At 38.6% G+C, this 16,604-nt stretch overlaps 1 pseudogene; it reads left to right on the top strand.

Annotated features, from left to right (window-relative positions):
* The first annotated feature begins 124 nt into the window (after nucleotides 1-124).
* LOC128646362 (uncharacterized) lies at nucleotides 125-229 on the top strand (annotated as a pseudogene).
* Nucleotides 230-16,604: the final 16,375 nt, after the last annotated feature.

Here is a 16,604-nt window from a genome sequence, read left to right as displayed (position 1 = left end):
TAACAGGCTGGTCCTGGTCGGACACTAATTTCTGTTCCTTAAGGTCTATATCATCCACATGGTGCAGGTATGACTGACGGTCCTGGTTTGGTGGTGATTTGCTCTCTCGGATGAAGAGTTCGTTCTACTCTGATTTCTCTTCAGATCGAATAAATCTTTCACTTTACTAAAGTTTTCTGTGGAGTGGATCATCCATGAGTTTTCCAAAAATTTTTTTTTTTTTTTAGGATCTGCCCCTTGCAGGGCTAGAGCATGGTAGAGGAGGCCTTTCGTTCCTTGACGTCAGGCTGGTTCTCATTTCTTCCTTTGGGTGGGGCATCAGAGGGATTGTACTCAGTCCTCATTGTCCTGTTCCTGATCATTGGAGGGGTTCCAGAAGGGATCCTGCTTAAGATTACTCTGGGGGTTCTGGAAGTCCTTTGGCCTCGGAGCTAGGGTTCTCCATTCCCAATGGGACTGGAGGTTGAAAGGACTCCTTGGAGTACCAGGTTGGAGGATTTTCTCTCCTCTATGGTATTCTTATTGCATGTATTTTTTGATGCCTTGATGACGTTAACTCTTCCTTTTTTCTTCCTCCTACTGTTTCTCGTCTGCTCCTTTGTTTTGGGGCTCTGGAGAATGCGTTTGTCTCCATTTTTTTCTGGAGCTGCCCATACTTAAAGATGCCTCTGCTTTTTTCTGTCGCTCGCCAGGAATTGTGAGGCTCGTCCATCGTTAATTCCTTGAGCTGTGGGGGTTTCCGGGAGGTTAATCCTGAAGGGATTATCGAGTTTTGAGCTCTAACTCTGGGGTGTTGTCCCTTGAGCCTTTAGGAGATATGCTCTCTGTCTCTGGGATACTTAGCGAACGTCCAGTGTCTGAGGACCTTTGGATGTGGCTGTGGTGGCACCCAGAGGTCTTCCTCTGTTCAGTGGGGTCCCCCCTGCCTTGCGTGCAGGATGTCATGAAGGGTGGGATTCTGGTATTGTGCTGTCACTGTTGTTTCAGTGTAGTCTCTTTTTTTGCCTGGGAGTGTCCCTTCTTGGAGGGCAAGGATCTGTGGTTTGGTCCTGGAACCCAAGTTCGTCCTATGTTCTGTCATAGCTTAGTTGGTTAGCATGCCAGTCCTGTTAGCAAAAGGTGGAGTTTGTTCTACCCATTGGTACCGTTCAATTTAGTTCTCCTTTTTCCTTACTGAGGATCTGAGTTGTCAGGGGGGAATGGTTTCTTTCCCTGCCTTCGGACATTGCCAGTCGCTTTGATGCTTAGTCCGCTGCCTCGGAGAGGGGGTCAGAGGTCTGTCGGCTTGGTTGAGTCTTGACCGCATATCTTACTTTGATCTGGTGATCCCTTCTTCACTGGGAGGCTTTGTGGGGTTTCTTCCTCAGCAGGGGGCTTTCTCTGCTGGTTTTGGATGCTTTCTTCTTCCTTGTTTTTCCTGAGAGGGAATGAGTTTCTGCACTCCTGAATTTTTCTTTTGTGGGAGTCCTGGTGCAGTTCCTAGCTTGGTTGGCTAGTGTTAATGGCTGGAGTCTGCTAGACTTCTGTTGCAGAGGGAAGCCAGTGGCTTCTTCTGAAACACAATAAGATTTATGGTGTTATTTTTAGGCGGTTCCTGGAGGGTTTTTTTGTCCCTCGGTCGCTCTTTCATAGTGCGGATTGCATGCTGTGTGAGGCATGGGGTCTAACTTGTCTCTCTAGGTCTCCAGGGTTGGGACGTTACATGGTCCCTTGGACTTCCATTCAGATAGGGGTGTTTTTTTTCTCCTTCCTTCCCTTTGTTCGGTCGTTGGAGTTCGTTCTCTATGCGTTTTTGTCCTGCTGCAACCTTGGTTTGCGCTTGGAGTTCGACTAGGGTTCCTTTTGCCCTAGGTTGTTGGTCTTTAGATCTGTGTTGAGTTCTTCTTCCTCTTCCCTTCAGATGGTATGTGGAGGTCCCCTTCCCTCGGGTCGGGGGTAAGTTTTAGTGTGGGCTTGGAGCCTGCGGGACTTGCCTCCTCAGAGGCTTTGTGCTCAGTGGAATCAACTGATTCTGAGCAGTCTCTAACTAGGGCCTTGCTGGTTTTAACTGATGGGCAGTCACCTGGTCCTTTCAGGTTTTATCCTTCTGTTTCTGGTGAAGCAGTTTGTTTTTGTCAAGTGTTTGGGTAATTTCAGGCTGTGGTGCCCTCCGAATGGGCCACCTTGTCTGCCCGCCCTTTTTTTGCATTCAGTGCTTGGGTATTTTCCCAAAAGTAATGAATGCAGCTGTGGACTCTCCCCGTTTAAGAAGAAAAACTTAAATTATGCTTACCTGATCATTTTCTTTTCTTCTGATGGGGAGAGTCCACAGCTCCCTGCCCACGTTCTTATATGGGGCGGCCGTTTATTTTATTCTTCTGGCACCTTTTTCACCCTGATATTTATCCTACGGTTCCTTGTTCCCTTGGCAGAATGACTGGGGGATGGTGGAAGTGGGGGAGGTATTGAAGCCTTTGGCTGTGGTGTCTTTGCCTCCTCCTGGTGGCCAGGTTCTGAATTCCCAAAAGTAATGAATGCAGCTGTGGACTCTCCCCATCAGAAGAAAAGAAAATGATCAGCTAAGCATAATATAAGTTTTTACATAATTGGTCAATATTTTCATATTGAGAGTGCTTCTCCATAGTTTGATCTGGAATATAAACTCCAAATAGTGTGTTACCTAGTGTTTAGGGTTGCTACCCAGCTGGTATTTTTCCAACATGGCAAGTAAATTTAGATTTTAACCCTTTAACTGCTGAACCATTTTCACCCCTGTGCTAATCTGGTTTGCCGTTTTTAGTTGATTCTCACATTTAAGCCCTACTGTAGACCATACATATTACAGGTACAAACCCCAAATCTGTAATTCCAAAAAACAGAATTATTCTGAAATCCAGACTTTTTCATTCAGTTTGTTTTTTTAACGATTAAAATTACCATTTTCCAGTAAATCACAATCTTCTCTGCCTGATGTTTTTTTGTGCTCTAAAATACAAATGCTAGTCTATATATTAAAACAACAACTATTACTTTTCTGTTTACAGTACTGCGCTATCTTTCTGAAAGCGCTATGTATATAAAAGTAATATAAATGATATAAAGATGTATTAAGAGATGTAAATATTGCCTAAATTACATCATATGTTTATAAATGGTGCCGTGCCCTTTCCAAGCTGTCCTATTTTACAGATGCAAATATACAACTATTCCAAAATCCAAGCTGTTCTGAAATCCAAACCGATACTGGTCCCAAGCAGTATGGATATAAGGTTTTGTACCTGTATATATCTTATTTATTTTTTTAGAAAACCCGACAAATATGGACTGTACCATTATTTTATGTACATATTGTGACATGTAAGAAACCTGCAACTAAAAGTGTAAAAAAATGCATTTTTTTAATAAAAATTTTAATAATCAAGGTTATAAACATTAGTGTGCATCATTTTTCCACTAAATTATATAGTAAAGAGAAGGGGTTATGTTCATATCAATAAGAACCTTTCGGTATAGCTATGTTCTGCACATAGGAACTTCCATAACCCTCAATTCTAATAAATGGACATTCACACCAAGTAATCATTATTCCCCCAGTGATCACCTGGCTATTAAAAATAATACGGGGGTTTTATTTTAAAGAGGGGGTTCTGGGGTTTAAAACAAAGGGGATTGGGGTTACTAGGTCTTTTTGATGTCCTGTTATAAGGGTATATAAATTTAATGTGTATTTAAAGGGTCATGATAGTCAAAAAATGACAAGCTCTAATTAGTTTTAGAGCATGTATTTTGTAAGGCTATCAGTCCTGGTCTTGAGTGGAAGCTGGCACTGATCCAATAAGCAGCACTATTCGCACAGCTGGGTCGTGTGACTATCGCTGCTGATTGGATTAGTGTCAGTTTCCGCTCGGGACTAGCTCAGTACAGGCAGTCTTATATATCCACATAGCTTTGCAGTATTGTTAGTGATAAAATTACACACACACAGAATTAGAGCATGTCACTTTATCACTATAATAGCCCTTTAAGTAGTGATACTTTTTTATTGGACTAATTATACATTAAAAAAGACAAGCTTTTGAGTTTCCACTCTTCCTCATGTCTGAAGCAATACAGACCATTGGATATTGTATCAGACCTGAGGAAGAGAGAAATCTCTAGAAAGCTTGTCTTTTTTAAATGTAAGTTTGAAATTGTAGGTTGTCTAGAGTAGATATAATTAAATGGACAGTATACACCAATTTTCATATAACTCCATGTAATTGACACTACTATAAAGCAAAATATGCACAGATACTGATCTAAAAATCCAGTACAGAAGCCTGCAGGAGTCTGTAAACGCGTGTATACATCTGGTACTGTGGGGCCTGGTTAGGAGTTTGAAAATCAGCACTTTTTTAAAAAATAAGCAAAACTATACATTTTTATAAAAACACTTCCAATGAGCTATATAAATCGATCATCTACAAAACATTTATGCAAAGAAAAATCTAGTGTACAATGTCCCTTTAATAGGATCTACATTGACTGGAAAGGCCGTGACTAAGATGCCAAAATATCAAGATGATTGCATTAAGCATTTTTTTATTGGACTAACTATACATTTGTACAAAAAAAGTCATGCTTTCAAGAGACTCCTCTCTTCTTCATGTCTGATACACTATTCGTTGGTCTGTATTGTTTCAGTCCTGAGGATGAGAGGACACTCTAGAAAGTTTGTATTTTTAAAATGTGTAATTAGTCTAACAAAAAAGTACCACTGCTTAATGCAATAATTCTTAATACTCTTGATATTTTGAAATCTTGATCACGGCCTCTTCAGTCAAAGTAGATACTATTAATTATATCTACGCTAGACAACCTACAGTTTCCAAAAGGCTCTTTGTTGCTAGTATAATGGGTCAACAGCAAGACGTTCCTCCTCTCTGATATTTTATATGCAAAACTGACAATTTTAAAATTAAAGGCTATTTATATATATATTCCATTCCATCAAAGAGCTGTGTGAAATGTGGCACATAGCTTTTCAAAGCCATTCCAATCAGTTTCAACTCTTGCTTGGATTTCAAGCAACTTTGCATTATGTTAGTACAGGTGGCCCTCGGTTTACAACGGTTCAATTTACACCGTTTCAGAATAACAACCTTTTTTTCCAGTCATGTGACTGCTATTGAAAAGCATTGAGAAGCAGTGCATTTATTAAAATAGCCAGTAGGTGGAGCTGTTTGCTTGTGTTGCAGCAAAGCCAAGCAAGCTGAAATTAATCAGGTTAACCAGACCATAGCTATCAAGCAGATTTCAAAGGAACAAGATCTTCCTGTCTATAAATCGGTCCAGACTGGAATGCATAGAAAGAACTGTTTGCAGAAAAATGCAAGTGAAGTTTGTGTTGTGTGATTATTTTATTAGGTTTATAATGCTGTTTAGTATTTAAGGTCTTCATTTCAAAGCTTTAAAAATAATGTATTAGGTGTTACTTATGACAATTTTGAGAGGGGCCTGGAACCTAACTCCCTCACTTCCCATTGACTTACATTATAAACTGGGTTTCAATTTACAACGGTTTCGATTTAAACTGAGGGCTACCTGTACTACCAATGCTTTGCATGAGGACAATCTGAAGGAGGTATTACAGTCCATTAGAAAATATTTTTTATCAGACTTTCATTGTTTTGTTTGTCATCCTTCACCTATTGACAACACATTTGGGCCTCTTTTGAATGGTATATCTTACTTGTTCCCTTGGATTGTTTCCACTGTTAAAATTCTTGTACATGCTCAGGTGAAATGTGAAAAATAAAATTGTGAATATTTGCACTATTTTTCATTCCTGTGATGCCTTTGTAAGTTTTTTTTAGAAATAACATTTTCGATTATGCTCAGCGAATTTTAAACAAGCACAATCATTTCATACTTGATAATTAATGCTTGAAGATAGATGCATTGTTTAGGGCTTTGTATTGGTGTACAATGTCAGGATTCAGGGGTTGGTAGCCATTTGTCATAGTGTCATTTAACTAATAGGAAGCTAGAAAGTTGAAGCTTATTGTAAAGTAAATTTTCTGACAAATGTGTTTATTAAATAATCTTAACATTTGTATTAATTTGATTTGTGCATGATGTACTTTATTTAAACAAGCTTCAATGTTTATTTCTTCTAAAATACTTTGATGTAATATGGAGTATTTTATTTGTAATGCTTGAAAATATGCTAACTTTTGCATGCCAATATTTGTAGATAGCACCTGTGAAATGAAGAGTTAAAGGGACAGTCAACACTAAAATTGTCATCTCTGACGAATCAGAACGAGGCTCCCATAGGAGCCTAGGAAGTGCACTCTTGTAAGTGCAATGCTTCCCAGCAATTTGAACGCGAAGTTACGATCACTTTGGTGACAACTTATAATACCAGCGCATATTAGCGTGCTCTGGTATTACAACGTGGAGCAAAAAAAAAAATATTGCTTTTATGAAAGCAATATTTAGCATTCCACTTGTAATCTGGCCCATAGTATTTAATTTGTTGTTCTCTATACATTTCCCCTTTCATTGTTTTATGTGTTCTATAATGCCCCATTTTAGTTTGTGGAATCTTCCTGTGATTTCAATATCAATCTATATATACTTGAGAAGGAAAGATTACCTTGTTTGACTAACATACAATGTCTACTAGTTGCACAACATATCTTACTCCAGGTTTATCCCATTTTCCAAATCTTGAAGATTCATAACCCTCAACAAAATTGGGATTACCCCTAACGCTTAAAAATGGGGATACCATATAATTGATATCCAAGCTCAAACAAAGTTTATTCCAGACCCGGATTGGCTCTTTAATAACTAAACTTCCAAGTATAGCAAAGAATATTGACCTATGTCTATAAACTAATCAAAAACATACTTGGCAGCTGTTGCTATATTGCCTAACCAAATCTTTTTTTTTATTAACACAAAGCCTATTGATTGATATTCTATGTCTCTGGCTAATATATTGATTAATTATACTTGTATATTTTTTCAAAAGTAAAAGAGGTAGAGTTTGAAAAACTTGTAGGAATTTGGCAAAAAAAATATTATTAAATTAATTCTTCCCGTCAAATATGTAGGTAAATTCATCCATCTATCCACATAATTTTTTAATGTATGCATCAAAGGTGATATATCCAATCTGTACCAACTTTTCGAATTTATTGAAAATTTCAAACCTAGATAATAGATTTTACTCCTTTGCTTCTTTAAAGGGGATCTGTGGAGATTTCATATTTTTAACTAACCATAGAACTTCTGTTTTACATTTATTAACACTAAAACCTGAAAATGATTTAAAATTGTCCAACACATCAACTATAATCAGTCGATTATTTTGAAGATTTCTGTAAAAAAAAATCAGTAAATCATCAGCATAAATAGCTAACCTGACCTCTTTGCCCAGTGTTATCCCTTCTATCAAAAAGGGGCTCCAATGACACATTAATAGGACATCTCTGGCAGGCCCCTCAGAATAAGGTGAAACAATCCGATTGAGTCATATTAATAAATAGAGAAGATATCGGATAGTTATATAATATCTGGATGACATTAAAAAATGTACTATGTATACCAAACTTATTAATTGTTGTGAACATATGATCCCATATCAAGGAATCAAATGCTTTCCGTGTATCCAGGGTTATTATTGCTGCTTCATTATCAGAGTGCTTTTTTTTGTTTTCTAATTATTTTATATTGATTTAAAACTAACTCCAATTTCCTAATAATCAAAATCAAAGTCCTTCCTTTTATAAAAGCAGTTTGGTCTGGATGAATACGTTCAGCCATGACTAATTGCAATTTTGTTGCTAGAACTTATGTAAAGATTTTGTAATCTACATTTAGAAGGAACATTGGTCTATAAGAATCCATGATATCAGGTTATTTACAATGTTTCAATACCAGAACTATCCTGTATTCATTAAATATTTAGATGAAGTCTTCCCTTCTTGAAAAAAAGATATTAAATACTTTGGTTAATTGGGGACTAATTTTGTCATCCAATATCTTTTTTTTATTTATTTTATTTATACCATATATAATAATAAAAAAACAACAAACATGAAATATATATATATATATATATATATATATATATATATATATATATATATATATATATATATCTATCAGTGACAATATGTTAACATGAGAACCACAACATTGTTGCAATAATAAAATTAATCTAATTATATGCCATACCCTATCAGTCTTCCTAAACGATAATGATATAAAAAAATTAAAACTAGACTCTGATTTATATCTATCTATATCTATATCTTTGTAAACAAAAGACTTGCACTCTCTGGATTTTTCAAACGCCAATTTTACTGTGACCGTGTAGTAACGTTTCGGGGATAATGTATCCCCTTCCTCAGACACATGTGTTACAGAGTGAATTACATTTATAGCAAACAATTAATAACCCCTCCCCCCAATTAGACCAGAAAAACTGCCAAACAGCAGTTGTCATGGTAACACCTGAGTCATAACAACAACAAAAACATTAAACAGTGATCAGCTTAAAATGTCTGAGCCATAATCAGTGCAAATTTATACAGTATTTTTATTAGTGACTCTTAGATTAAGGGAGAGGGCTGAAGGAGCATAGATACAGAGTAAAGAGGACAGCACATAACTTAAAAACACGTAGAATGATTAAGCCGATGATCCCGCCCACTTGCAGGTCCGCCCGAAAGCACACAATCAAACCAGGCCGTGTGGTATACACCTTATACACATGTAGAGGTCAATAGACCCTCAACTCACACATTCCAATAAAGTGGACAAACAGGCGTATGCAAACTGCATCTCCCTATAACATAGGATCAGCACCTTAAAAGTAACCAGAAAGTCTAAGTCAAACGTTGTGGAGAGCAGCCAATCAGAGGGCTGCAGTATCGATCTCATATAGCTATTGTGACAATATAGTGTACAGCGTAATTAGGACTCAACAACTATAATAATAATCGGTTAAACACTGTAAAAGTTCGCCTTGACTCACCATAATACAGGTGTCAATCCAGCGGTACATGCAGCTCTCGCCACAACCATGCCCCGACACTAGAGAAACCACCTACTGGAAATGATTGTTTGACCAGAGCCCAACCCTCCAAGGTGTCATAAGCTCCAGCAGCGGTCCCCATGGAAACCACAAAACAATAATCCTGTAACCCGTGCTGCACTTATAGCTAAGCCCCTCTGCAACAGACTATTTACGTGCAAAAAACTATGTGAGATAAAACAGATGCCAACATCTGATGCACCAATCTATGATGGTGCAGCTCCAAACCATCTCAAAATAATACATATAGTTGCTGGATTGTTATTAATTCAAGTGAGACCCAACATTAAAAACTCATTGCGTGGCAAGAGGTTGCCATAGAAACATCCAAACAGCATATAACCCGTATCAGACAGGCTGCTAAAGGCAGAAGTAAACAATCATCAGGGCATCCCCAACCTGTGCACCATACTTAAATAGAAATTCCCAAATTGTAAACACATAATATACTGTGATTGGGTCAGTCAAACCCTGTATACATTGGATCAAACAGCGTGACAATCTAAAACTCAGTATTGAAAAATCAGTGAGTGTACACAGAACTCGGTTGCAAGTGTAGAAGAAAAGTTAAAACTTATTAATACCTATCTTATCATAACATACACAACAGATTTAATTTAGCTAGTAGGGGTCTATTTAGTATTGCATAAAGTGTGTATATGCCTATCCCACATATCCAAGTCATCAAATGTTCGTAAATAACAAGTACAATGCTGTGTAGCACAAATACCAACAACCAGTAAATCAATCTAACACCGCAGAAAGACCATCATGGATAAATATAAGAATACAGAGTGGCAAAGTGATAAGCCTTACAGGTGGAAAAAGGAAGAAGAATAGGAAAGGAAGAAGCCTTTGGGAACAGGGACACTGACCAATGTAGGATTCATCTAGGCATGGACTCCTATTAAATGTATTGGGTCATGAACTCTCATCTGTGGATATGATCATGGACTCTCATCAATGTACTCAAAGGAAGCAATGCCAATCGAAAATTGTATTCAAACCCTGGGGTTGTAAAGTGTTCAGGCGGTATATCCATTTGGCTTCAACCTGAAGAAGGAGTTTGCTGCGATCACCACCTCGCCTAGGTGGAGGGACATGGTCTATGAGAATAAACTGTAGGTCTTGTAATCCATGTCCTTTTTCAAGGAAATGTCTAGCAACAGGTTGCTCGCTTGATCCATTCTTCAGAGCAAACCTGATAGCAGACCGATGGTTGGCAAAGCGTGTCCTTGCATCGTCAATGGTTTTACCTACGTAAAAAATCCCACAGCTACAGTTCAACAGATACACTACGAAAGTAGTGGTGCAGGTGAGAAAGTGTCTAATCTGGAACCTCTTGTTGTGGTGTGGGTGTCCAAATGATGATCCTTGAATCATTGCACTACAAGTTGTGCACCCAGAGCACCTATAGCACCCAAGTTTCTTCTTTTTTGTAAGCCAACTATTGCGTTGGTAGCTATGGATAGGGTCAGTATTCACTAATAGGTCCTTCAGACTCCTATCCCGTTTGTAACCAACCCTTGGGTTTAGCCAATTATTGAATGGCAGTGACAGATCGCTCTGTATTAGGTGCCAATGGTTTTTCAGTGTCTGTCCCAGATTTCTTGTCGCAGGACTGTACGTGGTGGAGAAAGTAATCCGTAGTTCTTCTTCTTTTTTACTTTTAGTATGTTGGATGGCATCGACTTCTGCATCAATTCTACTGCGTTTGACCAGACATGGGTTATAGCCCCTCTGTATGAACCTTTGTTCCATCTTAAAAAGTTGTTTTTTTCTCTCTTCCTGTTCGCTATTATTTCGAATGGCACGAAACATCTGTGCTTTTGGGATGGCTTTTAGTAGGGCAGGTGGGTGATTGCTTGTCGCATGTAGCAGCAAATTTCGATCGGTTGGTTTTCTGTAGAGTGATGTGGTTAACCTGGCACCACCCAGCTTCGAGATCTTCAAATCCAAAAATTCAATGGATATGTCGCTGTAGCTCATTTTGAATTTCACAGTGTGGTCCAAGGTATTGAGCTGCATGAACCACTTTTCCAGGAGTGTTGAGGACCCCCTCTAAATGATTAGGAGGTCATCAATATAACGTCTGTAGAAAAGGACTTCTGGTTTGTCATATACCCGCATGATGTTGTTCTCATAATGTTCCATATATAAATTTGCTAGTGAGGGGGCCACGTTTGACCCCATGGCCATCCCAGAAATTTGTTGGTAATGCTTTCCTTCAAAGTGGAAATAGTTCAACCGGAGACTGAGGTCCAAGAGTTCAATCAGATATTCTCGTGGGGGTTCAATGTATGGGTATCTGTCTAAAGCTGTTTGTACACACAATTTCCCAGATTCATGCGGGATAATTGTGTATAAGCTGTTTACATCAGCTGTAAATGTGATTCTTCAATGTTGACAGTACATAATTCTTCAATTAACTGTGACGAGTCTCTCAAGTAAGATCTCATGTTTCTCACTAGTGGCTGTAAGAAAAAGTCCACATAGATGGCGAGCCTTGAAGTTATAGAATTTCTGGCCGACACAATCGGTCTCCCGGGGGGGGGGGTTAGTGGGATCTTTGTGGATCTTTGGCAGTGTGTACAAGATTGGACACGCTGGATGCTCTATCCTTAGGAACTTTGAAGTTTCAGTATCAATCCACATTTCATCTAGGCCCTTTTTGATGAGTTGGTCAATAATTGGAAGGAAACTGCCCACAGGGTCTTTGGTAAGAGGTTGGTAAGTTAGGACATCACTCAATTGGCTCTTAATCTCTTCACTATAGTCAGAGTAGTTCATCACAACCACGGCACCACCTTTGTCAGCCGCTCTTATAGCAATATCCGGATCCTTGGATAGAGATATAATAGCCTGATTTTCTTCTTCTGATAGATTGTGGCGAAACATGTTGTTGTGGCATTTCTTTGTGTCATCAGATACTAACCTCATAAAGGTTTTGATGCTTGAGTTGTTGCTCGGAGGGTCAAAGGCACTTTGAACTTTGAAGGGATAGAGTTTAATAAGGAGCCTGATGTTGGAGCAGGAAGGTTAAGGCTTCAGCTGTGCGACTTCCAGATTCACCCCACTCCAGCCTTTATAAAGCAGGTTAAGGGTAGGAAAAAAACAGGCTGTAGCTTGAGACTGCGTGGCGTGTGGGTGACGGTCGGAAATTTGGCATCCAGTTGGACAGCGCAATGCTGTGCAGGACCTGCGTGGATATTAGATGGCTGTAGGGCGCTGTATTGCTCACGGGTACCTGATTGTTCCACCATCACTGGTAAGGGGCTCCCTTTCTCTATCTTGCTTACCGCCACCACGGCCCAAGGCTCACCTCCTCTCCAGCGCGGCGATTGTGATTTATATGGCCAGACAACTTGCTCTGTCTCCTCTGTTAACAATGTTTTCTGTAGTACCTGAGGAAATGTGGCTTCTTTGATGTGAGATCGCTTCGGCTCCGATGCGGCCCCCTGAAGGCCAGATCTCTCAGTTGCGTCAGTCAATGGAGGAATAAAGGCAAAAAGTAGTAATTTTATATCTTTCTGCATACTCCTGTAATGCCTTTCCAGGAGTTGCTGGGTGTGTTGTTCCCAGGCTTCCAGAGACTCCATGTAGGCAAAGCTTTTTGGATATAAATGCAGCAGTTACACGTGGCTAGGCTGAAAAAGTTTATAGTCCGAAAAGAGAAAATCTTTTGGTTTCTTTATGTGTAGGACCAATACAACTTGTTCTTCATTAAATCTCAGTACATTTTTGAACTCTTTTAATATGAATTAATCTATAAAATTGTATTTGAGAGCTCAGAGCTGTAGAAAGCACGTCCTGCTGTCTTAGTAGTTGGCTCCGCCCCCCACAAATATGCTTTTTAATTACAGTTTGTACTATTTTAAAGATATTGATTATACTCATTGATTAGTAAGATGACTTTTATATATAATATTTTTTTTTTGACCAGATATGCTAAGATGTCCCCACAAATTACAGCTTTAAAAGCTTGCCACACTGTTTCTGAGTTATCTACTGAGTTTTTATTAAAATTATAATACTCTATGCTCTACTTCCGGCGTATGTGGTTACGTGAGCGGACTTGCTGAGACACGCTCGTGGTGAAACCGACCAGACTCCCAAGTCTCAGGATTGCTTTCTCTAGGCGAGATACAAATACTGTTGAGTCGCAAGTAACGCCAGTGAATACAGCCGTGGCAGAATATCTAGGTTGAAAGGAGTGAGCAGGTACTGAAGGGCTCATGGTACAAGTAAACTACTTACAGCATGGACTCCCTCAGAGACGCTGAGGTCGAGAGACGCCAGGGCTACACTTGGGTGCAACGAGTCGCATGTACACACACAAGCACCTTGTATCAACAGACGCCGGGCTGGTTTTGGCCAGGGGCTGTGGGAATCCACCGTGAAGCCAAGGAAGTAAAGGGAAGCAGCAGGGCAGGAACGCTGCTGAAGGCGACACAGGCAGAACAGATGATGGGACTGATCACTAAAAGAAGTTAAGATAAGTAACAGCATCTTGCGCACTGTACATTTATTCGGAATCTGAGAGGGTCATCTGTCTCCCCCTTATTATACACATGGGCTAGTATGGTGTAACTGGGTGTATAATCAAGTAGTATTCCCTGCTAGAGGTAGGACCCAGGGCATAGCAGATAATCTGTGTGGGGAATAGAACAATGTGGAATATTGCTGTAGCCATAGCAGCAGAGACCCCGAAGAGAGTTAAAAGCATATCTCATCTGTTCTGCAGAATATCACACCTGACTTCCCCATCTATGCGGAAATAAAAGAATATAAAATACAATTGTGCTCTGCGAACTTTGGCACTTTTCCCTAAGCTGGGAGGGACAGTTATTGCTTTTCTTTTCTTGAGCACATGGCTTAGTTTGACGCATTTGGGTATACAATCCTAAACTTAAAACAAGGATCCTGCTAGAGGTAGGACCCAACTTATATAAAACAATACAGCACGAGGATTAAAAAGCCGAATACATGCAGCAACAGTGACTCTAAAAATAAGTTAAAGTATATCATAATCACTCTACAGTATACTAGTTCTCACAGAGTGCAGAATAAAGTTGAGAGGGACAAGGAAAGGATCTATAAGGCTCTGGCAAGGCCTGTAAATATAGTGCAAGCAAGGAAACAAAGGAAAAAAGGAACTAACTTTTGCATGGACACTGGAAGGGCTAAGAATACGGTTATATACAGATACTGATTAGTTGTGTAATCCATTATTGTAGGTTAAGAGATCGAAAGGGGGAAAGTGCTCAGGCCACTATGGAATAGAAGAGGAGGCCCAATTGGGTGTTATTGTTATCTCCTGCAAAACATGGTTCAATTGTACTGGTTGTTTTCTACATATATTTGTATGTTTTCTGTGCTTGAAGGTTGGGAATACAGAGGAGAATTAAGCTGGTAGAGGCATTAATGGGGGTTGGTGTTATAGAGCTGCTATAAAATTGGAGCCCCTCCTGGATGCTTAAATGGAAAAAAACTAAATACTACAACCTATATACCTATTGAAGCTGAGGTTTATGGTAGAAAAAGCTGTAACTGATTAATTAAGGGGGGGGGGGGGAGCTGGTAGAGCAAATAGGTATTTCTTAAAATTCCTGAAATGTGTTTGGGCAGGTTACTTATTGTTTTTTGAGATGGTATGAAAATGTTGTTCAGAAAAAAGTTAACAAATTGGATAGAAGGCATAAGTTTGGAATAGATAAAATAATATTTTCCATGGAAACAGGTACGGGGGTCTTTCCCCTCTCTCTCTTTTTTTTTACACAGACAAAACTTTATCACGGAAGGGCATACATGATATTAGATATTGGAAAATCTTTTTTTCCTCACATTTAAATACACACCCTATATGGATAAGTATATATACAAAAGTAAGTTTACATCACCCAATATGACTTCAATAAGTAAAAACCACGATAATAAAGGTAATAAATCTACACTATAGGTTTTGGAAGGGCCTGAAGAAAAATTTTCACAAGGCATGAACAATGAAGAAATAATTAGACAATTAAACTCACTCTTCACACCGAAATTTGAATTAATACAAAATAGTATAGCTGAACTGTCGAATGAAGTTAAACACTTTGCAAATAGAATTACACATGTAGAACAAAGGGTGTCAGACTCGGAGGATAGAGAGGTACAAAGAGACCAATTAACTCAAAGTATGTCAGAACCAATAGAAGCTATGAAAGCTAAAGAAGATCTAGAAAACCATAATAGGCAAAACAATATTAGATTAGTAGGCCTAACGGAAGGAATTGCAGAAAAAGAGTTGAAAGATTTTGCAGAGAAGGAGCTTCTGAAATTGTTGAAAATTAATACAACAGAATCCACAATAGTAGTGGAAAGGATCCATAGAATAGGCCCAGAAAGAAGAGCGCCAAATTGGGATCGCATCAATAGAGTGGTTATTATGAAAATGTTAAATTTTCAGGATAAAATTAGAAAAATTAATGCATACAGACAAACAAGCAATGAATTAAATTATAAAGGTAAAAAACTCTTAATATTCAATGATTACTCAGTAGAAACCTCTAACAAAAGGTGGTGTATGGCACCACTATGCACTAAACTTATTCAAGCAGGCTGGAAAGCCAGATTATTATACCCAGCTAAAATTAGCATTCAGACTAAAGATGGTAATAAATTGCTTAAGGACAAAACAGAAGCTAAACTCTTCTTAGAAAACAACCATGGAGGTAGTGTGTAGTAATGTTAAAGATAATGGAAGACAAGGCTGGTGGGTCAAAGTTTGTATTAGGGAAATATTCCCAGTTCAAATTAACTCACAAAGTAAAGAGGATAAGAAAATGTTTACAGATAAAGTAGCCTCCTGGTGGAAAGTTATTGGGGTTAGTGGAACTCAGATGGGGCTAGTAAAATTAACTAGTCTCCTGTTCCTCTTTTATTTTTTGTTATCTTTTATGCTTGTGTTTTTAAATGTTGTGGTGTGTTGCTGCCCCTCTCTTGTAATAGAGTCATGGAAGAGATGTTGGGGGAGCAGTGCTGCTGCATCGTGTTACATGTTTTTAAGTAAACAAAATAAATGTCTGTGAAAATGATATCATGGAATATAGGTGGGATTACTTCACCTATTAAAAGGAAATCCATATTAAAACATGCAAAGATGCTGGGGGCTCAGATACTCTTACTTCAAGAGACACATTTGAAAGATGAGGAAGCAAGCAAACTCAAAGGACGATGGGTTAAAGAAATAATTTATACTCCTTGCAGAAAACGGAAAAAGGGGGTCGCAATTCTGTTTAATAAGACATTAGATTATACCATTTTGAATACAGTCATAGACCAAGATGAGAGATTTATTATTGTGACAGTTATGATTGAAGACAAAGAATATATAATATGTAACGTATATGGCCCTAATGTTGAAGATCCTGGTTTTTGGCAAAAAAATATGAGATCATTTATTAATATATACAGATAAACATCTAATAATAGGTGAAGATTTTAATCTAACCCCAAATCTAATCTTATATAGGAAGAGAGTTATGGGGAC

The sequence above is a fragment of the Bombina bombina genome, chromosome 1, assembly GCF_027579735.1.
Source record: "Bombina bombina isolate aBomBom1 chromosome 1, aBomBom1.pri, whole genome shotgun sequence".
In the NCBI taxonomy this organism is placed as follows: Eukaryota; Metazoa; Chordata; class Amphibia; order Anura; family Bombinatoridae; genus Bombina; species Bombina bombina.
The sequence above is the reverse complement of the archived record's forward strand: the minus strand, read 5'-3'. Positions and strand labels throughout refer to the sequence as shown.